Raw genomic sequence first — 16,439 nt, 5'->3', positions numbered from 1 at the left:
ATCCAACAGGCCAGTGGCATTATAGACACAAAGGAACATTAAAATGTGCATATGCCACAAAAATGTCGGATATTCATGTACCATACATGCGCAATAATATGCTCTATTCCAATGATCGCTAGACTTGAAGGGATCCCAGAAAGTGGTTGACTAATAGCGTAAGAGTTTTGGTGACTGCCGATAAATATTCACCGTCGTAGTTGTTGAACTGACGCTTACAAAACACTAAAAAAATAAATAATCGCGATACTATGACAAAAAAAATACGGCCAATGGCGGCTGGTGCGGACCGGCAACCGGCCCGCCTTCTGAAAAACCAGCCTGACCAATCTAAAACCGGACAGGTAGCAACCCTACTTGCACCACGTAGACCAGCCAGACAAACGTGAGCGCGTACACAAGTGCGTTTTGCGCAGCAGTACGCGCGATTAGTCATGTATGATCGAGTGTGTCGGGCCCACAACGACTTGCTCGTGATCTCCATGCTATTGTTCCCTGCCAGGTCAATGTAATCACTAGCACAAAGTAGCACAATTTGCCATTCACAGCGAACCTGGAAGTTGTCAAGTGAGTTGAGTGCAATGACAAGTCGGACGTTGCGGCGACATAAAAAAACTCCCAGAGGCCCCTATAGTCGCGGACAACTTTTCTTGGCAATGGAGGGAAGGCTACAGAGCCAAACTACGCGTGTGCTACCGCTGCAGAATATAGTCCCGCAATTTCGTCCGTGTTTTCTGCGCGAGGATTTAAAAAACATTGCTTTATTTTCTACAGGATGCTGTTTGAAAAAGCCATCGCACGCACCAAAAAGATATTTATAATTGTTTTATTTTATGCGCTGTCATTTCGCGTTTTTGCACGTGTGAGAACGTCACACATTTTACGTGCACCTCACAGTCAAAATGGCGTCTTCGTCTTCATGTGAGCGCTCGTCTCCCTCCAGCTTTTCCGACGGGTCGCCGAAGGACCTTGTGACGAATTTGACCAAGAAATGGCTGTCTAAGCAGTCAAAACAAATGGTGTGCAACGTTTATACTGCCACCGCACGTGCCCACTCGGAGCTCAGCACCGCCACCGTGCACAAGAAAGTGAGCGAGCTGACCGGCGTGAGTGTGCATGCAGTGAGCCGGATATAAGCTGAAGCTCTTCGAGATCCGCTGCTATCCCCAAAGCGGAAGAGACCCCTCTTCAAGCGGGGAAGAAGTTTTGAAAAAACTGGAAGGACAAGGATGCAGCTGCATGACAGTTTTACGCTCGGTGCCTTGAGACGCAAAGTGCATCAGTACTTCGTGCGTAACGAGCTGCCTACATCGGCGAAAATCGCTAAGGATGTATCTACTGACCACGACATGCAGATGCCTGGTGTTAGTGAAAGGACTGTGCCCACTGCTGAACGACATTGGCTTTGCTTTTCGGAAAAGAAAACGGAACTCTGCGCTCTTGGAAAGGCAGGACATCGTTGTGTGGTGCAGAAAGTACCTACGGACCATGCGAGAGGTGCGGAAGCAACACAGGTATGTTTACTAAACGCTTGTTCCTTATGCGTCGCTGTGTGTAATATGGCAGTGCTGAAGCAGTGTGTTAGAACGACAGCTCTTTGAGGTGCCTTCCACGGAACGCTAGAAAGCTTATTGTTTTAAGTTGTGTGTTGTTTTCGTCTTGCGATGCTGTCCATTTTTTGTCGATTAGGAGACTTTCGCTAACATGTAGGTTCAACAGTGAAAAATAATATCAAATGTGCGTTCCTTTTCACTGCAGGACTGTGTACTTCTTAGACGAGACATGGGTGACCGCAGGACATACGAAAGAAACGGTGTGGGAAGACACACACGTTCTGACAAGACAAGACGCCTTCCGGCAAGGCACAACGACGGGTCTGTGAGCACCATCTGGCAGGGGTGGTCGCCTGAGTGTGCTCCACGCAAGCAGCAAGAAGGGGTTCGTGGAAGGAGCACGCCTCGTCTTTCGCTCAAAGAAGACATCGGGCGACTACCATTCAGAAATGGATGGTAACCGCTTTGAGAAGTGGTTCGTGGAGCAGCTATTGCCGAACATTTAACCGGGCAGCGTTATTGTAATGGACAATGCCAGCTACCACAGCGTTCACCTTGAAAAGGTGCCCTCTTCGTCACCTAAAAAAGGTGACATTCAGTCGTGGTTGCGAAGCAAGGGCATTCCTTTTTACTCTGACCAGCTAAAGGCTGAGCTGCTGGAGCTTGTGAACGAACACAAGCACAAGTATGCTGGGTACAAAGTTGACACCCTCTCTAAAGCAGCTGGTCATGATGTCTTGCGGTTGCCGCCTTATCACTGCGAATTAAATCCAATCGAGCTAGTGTGGAGCCTAGTGAAAGGGTACCGTATTTTCTCGCATATAACCCGCACTAAAAATTGAAAAAAATCACCTGAAAAGTGGGGGTGCGGGTTATCTGCGAATAATCCGGAAGCAGAGGTCGGCTTCAAAGCAATGCATGGCCTGCCGTGCTGTCCGCATCCCCATCGGCATTGTCTGGTGCAAAGCCAATAAAAGCCAACACAGGCCATAGACAGATCCCCTCCGTAGCGTGTTTATTCACTTTTTGCGTGCTTTGTTTGATTTGGTCAACAGCGTCACAAGAGCGGTTTGACAGCGTCTGTCTCAGAGTCAGGTGTGGCCAGTTTGCACCGTTGGTCAGCCTTGTCTGGTGAGGCACCATGAGTGGGTCTCGGCGGCAATATTTCACCGTGATAGAAAAACTCGAGATTATAGTTGCTGCGGAAGAAATCGGCAACAGAGCTGCTGCGAGGAGGCACGACGTCGACGAGTCCTGCGTTCGCGACTGGCGAAAAAAAAAAAGGCTTCTCTCGAAAGTGCACACAAGGAGAAGCGAGCATTTCGTGGCCCGAAGACTGGTGCGTAACCCCTTCTTGAGACGCAGTTTGTCAAATTTATTGAGGAGCGGAGGAGTCGCGGCCACGCTGTGTCAACGGAGGTGGCGCAAATGGAAGCGCTGAGGTTGGCCCGCGAGATGAACATCTCACACGAGTTCCGTGCGAGCCGTGGATGGCTCCAGCGATTCATGGCCAGGCACGGATTTTCGATGCGGCGGTGAACGACTATGTGCCAGCGGCTTCCTAACGTCTACGAGGATAAGCTGTTGAGCTATCAACGTTACGTCATCGGGCTGCGGAAGGAGCACAACTACTTGCTCTCCCAGGTGGGAAATGCCGATCAAACGCCCGTGTACTTCGAGATGCCCATGGACACCACTCTGCAGAAAAAGGGCTCGAAATCTGTAAGCGTACTGACGGGTGGAAACACCAAACTACGCTGCACAGTAATGTTGTGCGCTTTGGCGGACGGTACCAAACTGCGCCCGTACGTAATCTTCAAGCGCAAAACGCTACCCAGCACTCCACTGCCACCAGGGATTGTTGTGCGAACCGAAGATAACGCGTGGATGACTGGCGACCTTGTCTGTGACTGGCTTCGCACGATCTAGGAGAAGAGGCCGGGCGCCATGTTGGCACGGCGGTCGATGCTGGTGTTGGACTCATTTCGAGGCCACTGCACTGACGCAGTGAAAGCGCGCCTCGCTGACCACCGCACCGACCTCGTGATCATACCCGGTGGCATGACTTCCATGCTACAGCCACTGGACGTGTGCCTCAATAAGCCGTTCAAGGCACACGTGAAGCGGCTGTATGCCGAGTGGATGGCTGACGGCCTTTACGCCCTCACACCGACGGGGCGCGTGCGGAGCCCAGACATTGCGCTGCTGTGCCAGTGGATCGTGGATGCGTGGGGGCGATTCCGGCCGACATGGTGCGCAAGAGCTTCAAAAAGTGCGCCATCAGCAATTGCTTGGATGGCACCGAAGACGATTGCGTCTTCGAGAGCGGCGACGAAGCCTCGGATGGCAGCAGCGACAGTGGCGAGTCGGGCGATGATTGAAGGAACGGGAATCGGCGCCGTCAACGTTGCGGCGATCACTTCGAAATAAAGTTCTTTTGTAAACGAGATTTGGCTGTGCAGTTGTGACTTCCCAAAACAGTTTTTTTTAAGCTAAGCATGCGGGTTATACGCGAGGATTTTTTTCTTTTTTCGGGGAGTTCAAAGTTAGGGGTGCGGGTTATATGCGAGGGCAGGTTATATGCGAGAAAATATGGTACGTGGCCACAAATAACGCAACCTTTAAGCTTGATGAAGTAGAAAAGCTCTTGCATACAGGCATTGACTTGGTGAGTGAAGAAAAGTGGAGGCGAGACTGCGCTCATGTAGAAAAAATCGAAAAGGAATCATGGGAGAGAGACGGCGAAATCGACAACAATATTCAGAGCCTGATAATAGAGCTTTGCTCGGACTCAAGTACAAGCTCCGAAGGCAGTGCAAGTGAGACGAGCGCCTGGGAAAAAATGCTCCGAGTGTCTTGTGCTTCTTGCTAAGGGCGTCAAGAAAAAAAAATGAAATAAATGTGTATTGAAGCTTCTGAACCATTATTCCAATGTGAAACTCTTCATATTGTTTATTTTCAACTGCAGGCTATTATTTGAAATAGCGTGACTATATCAACTACATATCTGACAAAATAGACACACATTTACTAAAGGAACCCGTAACATAAAGCCGTGGCATGTGCCACATAATAGTGAACATCGCTACACGAGTATATATTGCACTAAAATGTACCTCAAATTAATGTACGCAAGCTCGAAACAAGGAACAAGTCAAATATAGTTGATTCGCTATTAGAAATTCTTACTGAATTATTTTTCCCTTTAAACATGCACAGGAGCACAAGCTCAAATAATGGAACGGCCGTCGCAGGAGACACGGAAGGTTCACAACCGAAACTAAATTCAAAACACGCGCCGAACCGGACTACTTCGCAGAGGAGTACACGTGCAGTAGCTCCGCCCCCGTAGCTTTCCCTTCATTGCCAAGAAAAGTTGTCCGCGAGTATAGTTCGGGCTAAAGTGTTCGTAAGGCCTGCTGCCCGCAGTTTCTGAAGCCTACGCACAACCATTTATGAAGATGTTGAGGTGACCATTTACAAGCAATCCACCAATGTTCATTTGCGAAACATCCCAGGAACCGGCCCCATGATCGAGCAAAAGCCAAGGACCTGGCTTTTATCCTGAGAAGGGTGGATTGCTAAAGCTTGAAGAAAGCTCTCAATGTTTAAGGAACCCATTGATGGATCAGTGATCAGCAAGCTTGTACAGTTAAACCTGGATGTAACGAACCTCTATTTGACAAATTCCTGGATTTAACAAACTTTTTTTCATTCCCCAACTCCATCCCCATAGAAGCCCATGTATTTTTGACCTCCATGTAACAAAGGCACTGTGACAAATGACCTGGGTGTAACAAATTTTCCATGCTCATCATTCATTATTTGGAGCAGTAGATCTGCCGAAAATTCGGATAAATAATGCGTAACTTTTGCAATTGCTAAAAAAAAAAGGGCAAGCGGCGATCACGAGAGGAACGCATGTGAGCGCAGTGAGCCAGAGCAGTCGATCCGGTATGCCGCAATGATGATGATGAAAGCCGCTAGCTCCCCTAATGTTGCTCTGTGACAGATCTGATTTTATTTTCATTCTTTTTCGCTTACACATCGTGACACCAGGTGTCGCTATTGTGCGTACCTGATTTTGTTTGTTTTTTTAGACTTCTGCATGTTTTTTGTTGTTGCATCGTGTATGAGTACCGTAAAAGCCGAAATAAAGGTCGGACCGAAATATAGGTCGAAGCCCCCACTTCTAACTACTGAAAATAAAAAGTACGTGGAACGTCCAAGGTATCAGAAGGCGCCTTTACCTTGAAACAAACACAATTTCAAATGGTGCACAGTGAAAATGCCATTTATTTACACGTGTGTTTACGCGCAAGTTCCACATGGCAGAAAGCCAATTGATGGGCTCAAGCATTAACTTCGTAAGACGTCACAACCGTCTTGACAGCATTAATTTGGATGCTCTTTGAGGTCTCCGGTAGCAATCACGACGCGAGCGCGGCTCCCAGTTAAACTGTGCAACCTTCGTTTGCAGCTCGAGATACGCTGCGGTCTGGCACCGAAGCAAAGTTTTCTGCTGATCGCTGCTGCGTGTTGTGATGCAGTCCTTCAGCATCCACCAGTAGAAAATGCTTCTGTGGTGCACTGGATCTGCCCACTGATCATAGACATACGTGCTGCTGTAACCAGAGCTGCCGGCATCGCAGGAAGCAACAAAGAAACAGTATCCCGTGAGATTGGAGCAGTGAGGACACCCATGCAACGATAATCTTTCAGTTATTGTTTGTGACTCACAGTTCCCGCTAGCGTTCACGTACGCTAGCATCCCAACACACCTTTCAAACATGTCAGACCAGATTTCTTCGTGCCTTCACGATCTCGATCACTATTTTCTGGAACGCTACGGTGAACTGTCGTCGGCCACCAGTCGAGAACAAGAAAAAAAAGCACCTTGGAGCCCAAATAAATTCACAAGACAACAACAAAAGCTCAAAATGAGACCGCCGACGGCACAAGGCTGGTAGCAAACAAAGCGATGCCGATGATTGCGGTGGCGATGGAGGCGGTGACTTTAGCTGCCCATAGTGGACAGACTTGCAAAGTCTTTCTGCCAATGACCGGTATATAAGACGGGTGTCGACATTTTAGGGCTGTTTTTGAAAAAAAATTCGACCTATATTCCGGTTTTTACGGTAGACGTGACAAGAGCCTTAACGCGAGAGTCAACGTCAGCAGTATGTATTGCGCGTTTCTCACAGTGATTGTTCGCTTCGAAAATGAGTTTGGCGAGAAAGCGTAAAGTTTTGTCTTTCGAGGACAAGCTGTCGATCGTCAATGTGGTCGCCGATGGCGAGAAGAAGAAGGATGTCACTGCACGATTCAACATTCCTGCCAGCAGCCTGTCAACTATCTTGAGTGCGAAAGACAGCCTCCACAGTGCAGTAGAGTCGGGCACAAGCTCTAAGACAAAAAGGATGAAGTTGTCAACGTACGCCAATGTGGACAAAGCCATGCTTATGTGGTTTTTGGACACACGTGCTCCAAACGTGCCCCTAAGCAGCGCAATCCTACAACAAAAAGCGAAGGATGTTGCTTGCATCCTGGCCCACGACGACTTCAAAGCTAGCAACGGCTGGCTGCAAGGATTTAAGAGCTGAAACGGAGTTGCCGGGAAGATCATTAGCGGTGAGTCGGCCTGTGCCGACAGCGATGCTTGTGCATCGTGGGTGGCAGAGGAACTGCCTAGCGTTTTGAGCCGCTACGAGGCAGCTGACATTTATAACGCTGATGAAACGGCTCTGCTTTATCAGATGCTGCCTAATCGCACACTGGAGCTTAAGGGGGGAAGAGGCATTTTGACATGAAGCATCTTTTTATATAAGTTAGGATGATGAAAACTTCGGTGATCATGTATTTACATGTGTAAATATCAAATATGAACTCAGTTTTTATGTAGCCCTTACGACTATTTTTTTAATTATTCATTCATTAAAATTTCGTTTAATCACCTTTTTAATAAATTGGCTACTCGGATCCTGCTGAATTAAATGTCATTGCATTCTACAGTTATCAAAGAGTGCAAAAAGCAAATTTTATGGTTCTAGCTTTCCTACAACAAAAGTTATGAAGCTTCAAAGTTCGCCATTCGATTACTGAGAAAATATATTTTTGTTATTTTCTCTCTTGTAAAAACTTACGCTTTTCTATAGTAACATATGACACTTTGTTGCACTCACTAAACATCCAGCTTTTCAGTAATACAAAAATGATAAAAATCGAGTGTACCAAAGCTGAGAAACACTCGTTAAAAGAATGAAAGGTGACCAAAAAATTGAAACTGAGAAAAAAGCAAAAAACAAAACTCTGTATCTCAAGGGGCGCTACACAAGTAAAAATGCTTTACTTTGCAAATAAATGCCTTAGAAGACACCAGGACAGTAGTTTATCACATTTTCCAATCGAAACCGCCCCAGTGCATGTCCTTTCAAGCAGTTTGTTGATTGGGGAGAAGTCGACGATCCCGTAGTTAGCCGCCGACGGGTCAGAGCCCTCGCACGCTGTTGCGAGCGTCCGCAGCTTGCGCTCGCTAGCGGAAGTTGCCGATAAGCCGGAGATCTTATCTTCAGTCTTTTTCTGCTGTTGCGCACGATCGGCGCTAGTCAAGAACGTCGTGTCGATCCTTCTACCACGTTTCCTATCACTGACGTAATCGAGGCGGCCGCCGACACAGGTGAAGTCGGCATTTCGACCGATGAACCGCGTTCCGCCACCACGCCGTCCTCCGCTGGATGCGCTTCTGATGCACTCGAGCCGTGATCTCGTTTTTCTTTTTTCGAATTTATGAGCGCTGCGCAACTTTCGATATGGCTTCGCCACGATCAAAGTTCCAAAACGTGGCCAAGAGCGTAGGCCTAATTCACTTCCGGCGGCTGCGGCACACTTCGTCTAGCTCGCTTGGCGCCGTGCCAGTAAGCCGCCGCAACGTGCAGTCTTTGTTGAGGATGATCAAAAACGCCTGCTCCAATTTCTTGCCAGCTTGCGCGGTTTGGAACTTTACGGACGTAAATCGACGAGAACAACACAGTTATACTACGGCGACATCAACTTGCCGCTTTGCGTGCGCTGCAGCAGACAGTGTGGGAAGCCCTACGAATCGGAAGGCGTTATTTAGTCACGTGGGCTACAGCGATGGCAGTGAAAAACAGGTCTCGTTGGTTATCAGGAAAAGCGCCTGGCCCAGATGCTTCAAGGGAACAAAGCGAATTCCGGTAAAGTATGTGGCCAATTCAAAGGCATGGATGTCGCGGGCAATCTTTTCCGGTTGGTTGAAAGACTTCAACGAAGACATCAAGCGACAAGGCTGCCCCAAATCTGCTTGCTCCTGGACAATTGCTCTGCGCACCACGTTGATGGCCTTCAGCTCTCAAACGGAGCTGATATACAGCAGAACCTCCGCTGATACGTTTCTGCAATAATCTTGGAAAATAAACGTACGATCTGAGGAAATGTACGATTCGAATCCAGTAAAAATTGAGGCTGACAGGCCTATATTGAGGTGCAAGGGCAAAAAACATTTATTTCTCAAAAAACGTGGAGGGACTCTTCAATTTTCGAACTCCTGGCACCTCGCTGGCAGCCAGAGGCCAGCCGGCTAGTTCCGGTCCTGACCGGAAATAACGTCGTGGTCATATGTACTGAAATCCCGAGACAACCCGAATATTGCAAAATCGAATTTTGGGACAACCAGCGTAAATGTAAAGAAACGCTACCGCCGTGTCAGCAGACGAAACTTTGCACCACGTGAGCATCTGTTCTTTCTGCACTGCCACTTGGAACTAGAGTTAAACCTGGACATAACGAAATTGGAAAAAGTTCACGAATTTTCGTTACTTCCAGGTTTTCGTTACATGCAGTTTTCGAGTAAAGACTAGAGGAACTGTCGCGAAAACCAAACGAAGACGCGGCGGATGCCAGTTCAGTGCCATTCACCTCAAATATTTATTTAGCACAAAAAAAACTGCGTTATATTTTGGCTTGTGTCTTTCGCATCAAAGATGACGTCACGCGGTGGTTCAGAGAAACCAACTCATCCAATACTGCCTCGTCATCCTGTGAGCCAACGTGACGGCGCAGAACGTCCAGCGCGTCCAAGACCTCCTTCGCGGTAGGCAACGGCGATGTATCTGCCTCTAACGAACCTTCACCATCACCGCGATCTTGGACAGTTTCTACAAGTGCCACATCCGACATTTCTTCAACATGGGATTCTTTTGTCGCTGCCGTCACTGTTTGCACAAAGCAAGACCGTGACGCGTAGTTTGCTCTGCTTTCCGCCTCGACAGTCGTGCCCTTTAAGCTCCACTGTGCGATTCGGCAACATCTGGTAGAACAACGCCGTTTCATCGGCATTGTACAAGTCCGCCGCCTCATAGCGGTCCAAGATGCCAGGCAGCTTCTCGGCCACCCACGAGGCAGAGGCATCGCTGTCAGCAGATGCGGACTCACCACTAATCATTATACGACACCGTGCCGGCTCTTGAAGCCTTGCAGCCAGCCGTTACTTGCCTTGAAATCGCCATGGCCAAGAATAGACGCAAAATCCTTCGCTTTCTGCTGCAGGATTGCGCCACTTATGGGCACGTTGCATGCCCGTGTGTCCAGAAACCAGGTGAAGATGGCCTTGTCCACATCAGCGTACGTTGACTTCTTCAGTCTTTTCTTCTTCGAGCCCGTGCCCGACTCCGCTGCCTTGCGGATGCTGTCCTTCGCACTCAATATCGTCAACAGGGAGCTGGCTGGGATATTAAATCGCGCAGCAACGTCCCTCTTTTTCTCACCCGCGGAAACCGCATTTACAATCGCTAACTTTTCTTCAAAAGACAATACCTTGCGCTTTCTCGGCACGGAGCTCATTGTCACAGTGAGAGCAGCTGAGAGGCCTAACAAGAAAGAACACGATGTACCCGCCTCACTGCTTCGTTCACCCGTTCGGCACAGTAGCGCCACTATTGTGTAGGGCAGGAGCACGGTGTAACCCGCGGCGGGCCGACGGAGAGGCCGAACGACGGGAGGGTGCGCGGAGTGACGACGCAGAGACCAAGCTTCGGCGAGACTGACGGGAGACTGCTCTCCCACGTTTATTGCAGGTGGTTTTAAGGAGGGGGAAGAATGGCTATTGGTCCGCAAGGCACGGGTCACATGACCGGCATGGCCACGCCGGATTGGTGGTAGCAAAGAGATATGAAGATACCCAGCTCCACCCAGTAGCATGAATAGAGAGCTCAACTGCGCTGGTGTCTTAGCATGTCACCAGGGGTCGCGCGACACAACAGCCACCGGACGTCACAACTCGCAAGCAAAGGCTGCATAGCGTGGCCTTCGAGATGACGCACCGCATTACCATCTCGAAGGCTTTGCAACGAGGAAACTCCGTTTGCCGCTAAGCGGCGCAAGCTATTGTAGCGACGCGTGTATCATCATCGCGGCACGCACTTGCCTACTGCAATGTTATGCGTTCTAACCGCAGCCGCCCCCGTGTATTATTAATTTTCGTATTATAAAACTTATGCGTTGTACATACAAGATTTTAGTAATGTTACGACTCAAAATAATAAATGATCAGTGCCGCAAATTCGTTACATTCAGGTGAATTACCGCAACACCTTCGTTACATGGAGGTCACAAATACATGGGCTTCTATGGGGATGGTATTGGGGAGTGAAAAAAATTCATTAAATCTAGAAATTCGTTACATGCAGGTTCGTTACATCCAGGTTTAACTGTACAGTAGACTCTCAGTAAATGGAAATCTCTTATACGGAACTGCTGCTTAAACGGAACAACTACTCCTAATACAGTAAAAGCTCGTTAATTCGACTCTCGTTAATTCGGAAAATCGGTTAATTCGGACACGTCATCTGGTCCCTGTAAATATACGCATCACTCTATGAGACTGGGCGCTCGTTATTTCGGACAGATTTGACCGCAAATCGGATAATTCGGCGACTTTCGGGCCGCTGGCGAGGCTCGAAAACGAAAAAAGAACAATTCGGAACAGAAGTGAAGCTCAAGCGCAGCATCGCCATGGACATCAATTATCGACTTGGCTTGGATTGAGACTGGTTGAACGTCTTTTTTTCGCGTGTGGGTTTTGTTGCTTTGTTCCCGTTGGTGTGCTGCATCGTTGATCGCCGATTTATCGAGGAACGTTTCAGTACGGCTCCTTTAGCTTGATCGTTGCTGGTGCTTTTGTGCTGACTTCTCGTGCGACCGCACTCTCCGCCGATGGCAACGCCGGCGAAGCGGCCCAAGTACGAGGCCAAGGACTTCACCACCAAAGTAGAAATTTTGCGTGCTCTGAATAACGGGCTCTCCCGACAAGAAGTGATGAAGAGTGATGAAAGGGGATCCTTCAATCGGCGGCAAGAAGCAAGGAACGAGTAACCGTACTTTTAATCCCCCAACGTGACGGGAACAGAGCGCTTGCCGCTTCTCGTTATCGGAAAGGTTCAAAAGCCACGCTGCTTTAAGAACATCAACAATCTTCCCGTGGATTACCGTGCCAACCGAAAAGCGTGGATGACGGGTGAAACTTTTGCGGTACTGCAGACATCATGCGAACTGCTAAGCACCTTGAAGGGCTCAGAAAAATTGTGTCCGCGCGAATTTCTGCTCGAAAACAGACAAGCATCCGCGATTGCTTTGTTAAGTAAAGGTATGTTGAAAAAACTCGTGCATTTATTGTGTTTATTTCGGCCATTCGATAATTCGGACATTCGGTTAATTCGGACATTTTTTCCGGTCCCTAGAAATCCGAATTAACGAGCTTTTACTGTATGATTGGTTTCATACTTGGACTCTGCAAACATGCTCCTTTCTCAGTAAATGGAACTCCTCTTAAACGGCACACATTTTCCTGGTCCCTTCAGGTTCCGTTTAACGAGAGTCTACTGTATGGGGTAGGTTTGCCGGAGAGCGTAAGTGATATTCTTGAGCAAACGCATTTGGGATACGATCACGTACGTTCACAGTATCACACGCGACTCGCCCCGTGCGTGAAGAAAGCTGCCGCCCCGCTAAAGGTTTAAACAAGCTCAACTCTGCGCAGTGCATGAACAAACGCAGAACAACACGATATGCAAAATCTCACGAAAGTGATAAACGCCCCTGAAAGCGACAGCTGCTAGCGGCTACCGCATACTACGTCGCACACTTGCGCTGATCAGTTTGCCTTCCGTCTAAACTTGAGACATGCGGCGGTATGTTCGCCGCCACTTGCAATCGCACCATCTCGCATGGCGGAACAGGCTTTAAAAGATAACGCCCGGCTTAATGGCAGCCGAAGGTGAAGTCCCCAAGCGCCCGCATTGCGATCCGTCGAGTCCTCACAAAGATGACGGCGAGTGCATCGTCTTGTTTTGGCGTCTGATAACCAGAAACCTTCCAGATATCTTCCAAAACAAATTTTTTCTGGCAGGTTCTGACGACCTGCTGGTAGGCAGAATTGTCCAGCCAGAGAAACAAGTCACAGTTTCACCTCAAGGACGAAGCAAGGAATGTGATAGCAACAAATTGTAATTTTATACAAAGTGAGCCTGGCAGCAAACTCTTTTGGATTCCCTCTCACGTAACTCTACAAAATGTTGGTGTAAGATAATACGGCCGCTCCAGGGAAAGATGCTCTTTCCGCACAGTGTCTTCGCATTGAGAACGCAGCACGTAGAAGGGTATACAAGCCCCCACTAATGGCTGCTGAGATAGCGCACATGCCAGCGATCACGACCGCACCCTTAGAATCAAAGCTCAAAGTTGCTGTGCGGAGGGGTCAAAGGCACCGCGGAGAAACCGCCGTTGCCGCACAGTGGCTGTCTGCCACTTCGCGCTTCTCAAGTACACGATAGGGCACTTTTTGAGCACCTTAAAGGGACATTAAAGGCAAATATTAAGCCGATGTTTATTGTTGAAATAGCAGTCCAGAAACCTCGTACAGTCAAACCACGCTTCAACGAAACTGACGGTGTGCGGAAAAAAGTTCGTTGAAGCGAATGTTTCCTTGTAGTGAAATCAAAAAGAATATAGCTGACCTGAGATAGTAGAACAGAGAAATTTATTTTGAAAATTCAAAAAGTGTCTGCTGCTTCCTTTGTTTCCCCAGCAGCATCATGACACGATTCTCATATATGCATAGCAACGCCACGCTGAAAAGCACGCAGAAACAACGACTTCCACGAACGGATCAAACAGAGGCACGGGCGCACAACACGAACTGCACAGTTGCACTAATACGCTAACACTAGCTATTCGTCGACAATGCCGAGATGCAGGCGCGCTATCGCGGAGCGATGACTTATGCCTTATTCTATGCTATTCTTATCATCCACTACTCACGGCTGGCTGATCCCGTTGATAACACGGACGAATTGTTGCTCCGACCACCGGTCGCATTGGCCAAGCGCGAAAAGTACGAAGAGCATTGGCATTGGAAAAGGCATCGTTCCGCGATTGCACCCCAGGGCTGCTCGCATTGATAACGCGGATGTACCGTCGCTCTGACCAGTAGCGAAGCACGAAAAGCACGAAAAGCATTGGAAAGGCATCGGAAAAGGAATCATTCTGCGACTGCACCCCAGCGTTGACAACTGAGCTTCGGCTTCGGATTGTCTGCAACTGAGAAGCAATTGAAATAAATTGCGAAAGCAGGGCAGTCTGATCGCCGTCACTATCAAGCAACGGCGGCCCCCAAGCTCAGTCAACAGCAGCGGTTTCTGGTGGTGCCAACACGCGATGCAGACACTGAAGTCGTATTTTTATGTTCTAAAATGCACCAAAATGTTCGGGATTGTCTTTATTGCACGGTAAATTTCGTTGATGCGGAACAGCAGCAGAAAGTGTTCGTTGTGGTGAGCATATTTATGCACTGACTCCTATGGACTGATGACGGGGAACCGAGAATTTTTCGTTGGACCGTAAATTTCGTTGAAGCGGCGTTCGTTGTAGCGGGGTTCGACTGTAGTGCTACTTTTGAGCCAAGGAAGTGCTTATTTTGAAATAAAATCACGTTTTAGTGGTCCGCGTCGCTTTAGCGCACTTCAAATCACCTGCCTGAAAGCAGTCTTTCTCACGTCACTGTTGCCGTGCCCAATGTTGCCCGCCTTTACTGCGTGACGGCATGCACCGGCAGCGTGCACCATTCGGGCATCCGGCAACATCACATGCATGCGGCATTTCGTCGACCTTCCTGTCAGAGCAACTTTCACGAGTGCGCAAAACACACACGGCAGTACGCGATACCAAAACTACCACTGAGGCGCGACCGCGTGAGCGAAGCAGGGTGCCGGGTGAAGCGCAGTTCAGCGAAAACGGGACCTTTGAACCGCGCGCGCCGTTCCCCATGGCAACGCCAAAGAGGTTCTTTTTTCCATGAATCAAACAGAAACGAACAAGCAGCATTTTATTACGTCTCTTGATGCACGGAAGGTTTTTTTTTTATTGCAGCTAGTTTGATTACGAGTGATTAATTGTAGTCGGACTCTTTCACCTCATCGAGATCATTTCCAAAATGTCCCGCTTGTGGCACTCATCATGTGATACATTTAGCTTAATTTATCGGTAAGTAGGGCACTGCTGTTGATAATATTGCCGTTTTAGACGTTGCCATACATTAGGCTTTCACTCTGACATAAATTATTTGCCTTTAGTGTCCCTTTAACAAGAGTTTCTGGCTACAAAACGGATCATACGACCACAGTTTTCCGCAGTGCAGTACGTTGCTGCCGAATAATCTATTTCCTGGGAACGTATTACACACAGCTCTATTGGGTTATTTTTAATTTTCGAGATTGCGAGCGTAGGAGCCAGGAAATCGTACTAAACGGGAACGTATCACTGAGGTTCTACTGTATTTTCCTCCCAACTGCACATCACTGATACAGCCACTGGACAAGGGAATAATCAACAGCTTCAAGGACTGCTACTGCCGTCGTGTGATAGAAATGATTCTTCTGGACATCTGTTTTGAATGGCAAACGAAGATTAACATCTATCAAGCCGTCAAGATAATTGGCGCGTCATGGCAAGAAGTTGCAGCTCATGACGGTTTCAAAGTGCTTCGCCAAGGCCCAAATAAAGGTCGTTGAAGTTGGAATCAGCGACGACGAAGAGGAGCCAGCGAACCCAGCAGATGTAACCGAATCGTGGGATGCACTACATGCGAACAAGCGAGTGCCTGACGACGTCGAACTTGGCGTATTTTTGTTTGCTGACAATGGTGCCGTATGTACTAAAGAAACTTCAGATGCGGCGCTTGTTGAAATGGTGCAAGATAGCGGTCACGACAAAGGTTCATTAGAGAAAGATCCACTGTTTGCCACGCCTACCGCGAAAGAAGTGATGGACGCGTTGGACGTCTTGCGTCGTGCCACCGGCAGGCAGGATGATGAAGCTGCATTTCATGAATTAACTTCCTCGGAGCGCCGCTTGATGCCATCATATATGAAGAAAACACACGCCAAAATCCCGCAGTTTTTTTTCTTCTGAATAAATGTGAGAGGTGAGGTCTTCTGTGTCCGTCTCGTTTTGGTTTTGTTTTGCATGATACCTGCCGATTTTCACATGAAACTGCATGTAACGAGAACCTGTAAATAACGAAATGTTGCCGACATTCGTCAATTTCATTACATCCATGTTTAACTGTATGTTAATTACTAAACTTTCATAAATTTTTAAAATGATTAACCAAACAAGTACTTTGGAGCCCATGCCTTGAAATTGTCCAGGTAAGCAAGAAAAGTTTTATTAATGATGTTCTTGTAAGAGCTCCACAAGTATTTTACATTTGAAAGCCCCCTGAAACTGAAAGTGATAGTTTTTCTGCATCAGGCGCTCAGGACAACATTGCTGAAATGTATGAAAGGTCGAAAATTGAGATCCTCAAGAAGTTTC

General features: G+C 48.1%; 1 protein-coding gene across 1 annotated transcript in view; it reads right to left on the bottom strand.

The window, feature by feature from the left end:
* LOC119396986 (structural maintenance of chromosomes flexible hinge domain-containing protein 1) overlaps positions 1-16,439 on the bottom strand; it is a 218,328-nt gene that overhangs the window by 101,147 nt on the left and 100,742 nt on the right. The gene's annotated exons all lie outside the window — the stretch shown is intronic.

This window comes from Rhipicephalus sanguineus, chromosome 6, assembly GCF_013339695.2.
Source record: "Rhipicephalus sanguineus isolate Rsan-2018 chromosome 6, BIME_Rsan_1.4, whole genome shotgun sequence".
NCBI lineage: Eukaryota > Metazoa > Arthropoda > Arachnida > Ixodida > Ixodidae > Rhipicephalus > Rhipicephalus sanguineus.
The sequence above is the reverse complement of the archived record's forward strand: the minus strand, read 5'-3'. Positions and strand labels throughout refer to the sequence as shown.